The sequence below is a fragment of the Octopus bimaculoides genome, chromosome 12 (assembly GCF_001194135.2).
Source record: "Octopus bimaculoides isolate UCB-OBI-ISO-001 chromosome 12, ASM119413v2, whole genome shotgun sequence".
NCBI classification, from domain to species: domain Eukaryota; kingdom Metazoa; phylum Mollusca; class Cephalopoda; order Octopoda; family Octopodidae; genus Octopus; species Octopus bimaculoides.
This window is the reverse complement of record NC_068992.1, coordinates 7,253,328-7,258,012: the sequence shown is the minus strand read 5'-3', so window position 1 is coordinate 7,258,012 and position 4,685 is coordinate 7,253,328. Positions and strand designations below refer to the sequence as shown.

General features: G+C 35.3%; 1 protein-coding gene across 1 annotated transcript in view; it reads right to left on the bottom strand.

Annotated features, from left to right (window-relative positions):
* The window catches only part of LOC106868246 (uncharacterized), a 351,265-nt gene that overhangs the window by 193,507 nt on the left and 153,073 nt on the right, over positions 1 to 4,685 (bottom strand). The gene's annotated exons all lie outside the window — the stretch shown is intronic.

Here is a 4,685-nt window from a genome sequence, read left to right as displayed (position 1 = left end):
ATATATGTATGTGTGTGTGTATGTTTGTATGTGTGTGTTTGTCCCCCCAACATCGCTTGACAACCGATGCTGGTGTGTTTATGTCCCCGTAATTTAGCGGTTCGGCAAAAGAGATCGATAGAATAAGTACTAGGCTTCTAAAGAATAAGTCCTGGGGTCGATTTGCTCGACTAAAAGGCGGTGCTCCAGCATGGCCACAGTCAAAAGACTGAAACAAGTAAAAGAGTATATATATATATATATATATATATATATATAGACATGACAGAAGTAAATAGACACCCCATAAAACCTTGTTTTAGGTTTCTTTTACCACACAGTGACTCCTATATACAAATACATATATATTTATATAATATGAATAGATATGACAAATTAGCATAAATTTACACACTTAAATGACTTACAATACATATTTTACTGATGACGAAAACAAAGCTGATGCCAGGCAGAATTTGGATTTTGAGATGAGAAGAGGCAGAAGTCAAATCTAAAAGACAGTCAACTGATTCTGTCGCTCTACTGTATTCAAACCTATAAATATGTTTACTGGCAAAATGGTTAAGCATTTTGATTCAGCATTCGAGGGAGATTAAATTAATCCATAACTGACTACAATATCCACCCAATTTAACTTCCTGCATCACAATGTTAAAGTAGCTGATTTAAGGCAATATTTAACAAAGCCAATTTTTCTGTGATATCAGATAACTGGACTAGCATAATGAATTCTGCTTATATAATCGCCCATTATTTTATAAAACCCCTGGGAAATTGAAAATTGCCTCTCAGCTATAAATGGAATCTAACATTGATATTTTGGAATTAATATGGCACAGTTGAAAAAGAAATTCATTTATTGAACAGTATAATAACCCTAGTAATTGATATCATGTTTGACATGAAAACATTTCATAAGGTATTATATTATTAATGTTGTTATCATTACTATAATTATTTTGAGTTCAAAATGCTGCCAAGGTCAGCTTTGCCTTTTATCCTTTTGGTGTTGATAAAATAAGTATTTGTTGCATTCTGCAATCGACTTAGCCTTCCTCTGAAAATTAGCAGGCCTTGCGCTAAAATTTATTGGGAAAAATCTTTAAGTTTGCAAGATGTAGTTACAAACATAGCGGAAATGGTTTCAGTCTCAGTGTTACTGCATGGCACATTGGACAAATGTCTTCTGCTGTAGCTCCAGGCTGACCAACAATGCCTTGTGAGTAAATCAGGTCGATGGAAACTATGTGGAAGCCTGTCATGAGTGTGTGTGTCTTTGTGCTTGTATTTGTCCCCTGCCACTGCTTGACAACTGATGTTGGTTTGTTTGTATCCATGTAACTTAGCAGTTCAGCTAAAAGAGAATGACAGAATAAGTACCAGGCTTAGAAATACGTACTGGGAGCAAATTGTCAGAACCCTTCAAGGCAGTGCTGCAGCATGGCCGCAGTTCAATGACTAAAGGATAACAGTAAATTCAGACAAGTTTGTATGCCATGAGTTGACAAGAATCTTGTAATTCAGAGCAACACCTTTTATTAGCATGAGAAGGTCTTTGTTTGAAGTGTCAGGTTTTTGTTTTGCCACATTATACAGAATTACCCAGATTTGCACATGTATTTAGGTGTCTAATTTTAAAGGTCAAGATAAGTAAAGAAATATATGTATTAAATCTTTAAAAGACACACTACAGGTTCTAACATTAATTTCTCATTGCCAGGTATTTAAGCTAATAAAAGACTGTCAGCGCTTTCTCTATACAAGAACTTGATATGCAAATTAGTATTACAGTTTAGTCCCTTCAAAGTGGTCCTGATTGAAAAGAACTAAGCCCCAAAGCAATCTTTTACACTTTTACAGGTATTTTATGTTTAATACATCACTTAATGAATGAGACTTGGATATAATGATTTTCATTTACTATTTGTTTTTTAAAGATGATTGTAGGTAATGAAATTTGGCTATTCTAATAAATTGTATGAACATGTGAAGAGCTCCTGATAATCTGATAATGAAGGAAACCACTAATTAATCAGTGTATTCTTGTTATAATCTTCATCTTTCCATTACCATGTTGTTTGAAGGAGTTTAGGTTGTTATTTCTAGCAGTCTTATAGCTGATCTCACTCCTCGCCACCTCGTTTTCTTTGCTCAGCCACTGATTAGTGGAATTCTCTGGTTAGAAGTAAAGGTTAGTCAGTGGAACCTTGTAAGCAATCTATATGAAATTAATTACTAAAAAGAAAAAAAATCTTCAGATCTTTACCTTCAAGTCTGGAGTTCTTTATTGACTTGTGTCTAGCATAGGTACAAGGTGTTCTTTATTGACAGAACAGTCTGCTTCTTAGAAATAACTGTAGCATCAAATGCCAGGATAAAGAAAAAGTATTTCACTTTATCCATTTCTTTATTCTCCATAGAGTATTTTTTTTTATTTTTAGATAATTTCGTCAAGATATAATGTCCATGGACTTATATAAACTTTCATGTGATGAACCTATTTACTCTTTCATGTGGTGAAAATGTTGAATTTCAAAGACTTCACATTTGAACAAATGAAAATATCAGAGTGAAACTGAAATTTTTATTACTGTTGTTGTTGTGATTATTATTATTATTATTATTATTATTTTCATCATTATCATTATTATTATTATGGCAGTGAGCTGGCAGAATTGCTAGCCCACCAGACAAAGTGCTTTGTGGCATTTCGTCTGTCTTTATGTTCTAAGTTCAAATTCTGCTAGCCTTGACTTTCTCTTTCATCTTTACAGGGCTTTCGTCTTTACAAGTGTTCTATATTCTAGACCTGGACTAACCAAAGCTTTATGAGTGGACGGAAACTGAAAGAAGCCTGTTGCTTATATTTCAATGTGTGTAGTTTTGTATTCGTCCTCCCTCACACCACCACCACTACCATCACTTGACAATTGGTGCTGGCTTGTTTATAACCCTGTAACTTTGCAATTTGGTCAAAGAGACTAATAAAATAAGTGCACCCTTGAAAAAATAAGTACGGGGTGGTGTTTTGTTTGACGAAATCCTTCAAGATGGTGCCCAGTATAGCCAGTCCAATAACTGAAACCAGTAAGGCATCAGTTACTCAAAATTTTATCCTACACACTGATTAGTTTGCATCCAGCATTTTTGTATTTTGACTGTTTCTCCAGGTCCTTCCAAGCTATATTTCAATCAAAAGATACTGAGATGTCTGTCTAATAAAGTAGAATCATTTTCCTTTCCATCCTTGGAAATCATATCTGGATAGTTTGCTTTGATCTTCACACTAGTCTAGATGGGCATGTCCCAGATTATTGTGAACGGGTCATATTCATGTACTGCACTTTACTTCTTATCCATTTACACATCAAAATGTTGGTATATTGTCCTGTGTATACAGCCACTGACCCAAGTCCCAGTGTGTAAACACACTGGGACTTGGCAAGGACTGGCAGGCGGAAATTACGTGGTCAATTATCTCATTGTACAACTTGTGTGGTCAGCACTTGACGTTGGCATCTTCCTTATTATTTGATTGGTGTAATTATTCATAACTATTCATTTTTGCAATTATTCACTATTTGTCTTGTGCAACTAAAACACTACTACCACCACCACCACCACCACCACCACCACCACTACTACTACTACTACTACTACTACTACTACTACTACTACTACTACTACACCACCACCACTGATTTGTAATGTAGGCACAAAGCCAGAAAACGTGGTGGGTAGACAATAGTCAGTAATATATATATATATGTCTATATCTATCTATCTATCTATCTATCTATCTATCTATCTATCTATCTATCTCTCTCTCTATATATATGGCTATTATTTGATTAGTATTTATTTCATATTGACACTGAAAAGGTGAAAGAGAAAGCTGACCTTTGCATTCTGACTTTAAATCCTTCTGTTGTGGGATTTAAAGTCAGAATGCAAAGGTTTATAATTAAATACTGCAAGACATCTCACCCAACATCTTACTGATTCTGCTTTCCAATAACTGAATAATAGTAAATTAAAAAATCTTTTTTACTGGGGACTGTTGGTGCTGCCACCTACAGTTGCTCTCAGTGTAAAATGATTTTAAATATTTCATGTAATATTGATTTCTAACAGTGTCGTAAGGATGGAGTGTCATGGAAGGTGGTAGGAGGCTAGTCGATAACAATTGACTGTTTGACTGGTATTATTTTGTGGATACTGAAACAATGAAAGGAAAAGCTGACCTCAACTGGATTTGAACTGAAAATGTAAAGGAATATAACAAAACACAGAAATGTGTGAACCATAATAATAATAATAATAATAATAATAATCATTGTTTAACGTCCGTTTTCCATGCTGGCATAGGTTGGATGGTTTCACTGAGGTCTGGAGAGCCAGTGGCTGCACCAGGCTCCAGATGCAGAAACACTGCCAGATTGGAGGCTGGTGCAGCCACTGGCTCTCCAGACCTCAGTGAAAACGGCCACGACAATATAGCCAGGCTTGTCCATTGGACACTCTGCAACAAGTATGGACTTGACAAAACAAAAAATTGGTATGACCACAAACCTGAAGGCATCGTTGAAAATAGAAATGCAAAGATCCTATGGGATTTTATGATTCAGTGTGACCATGAGATAGAGAACAGGAAGTCAGACATAGTCTTAATTGAGAAAGAAAGC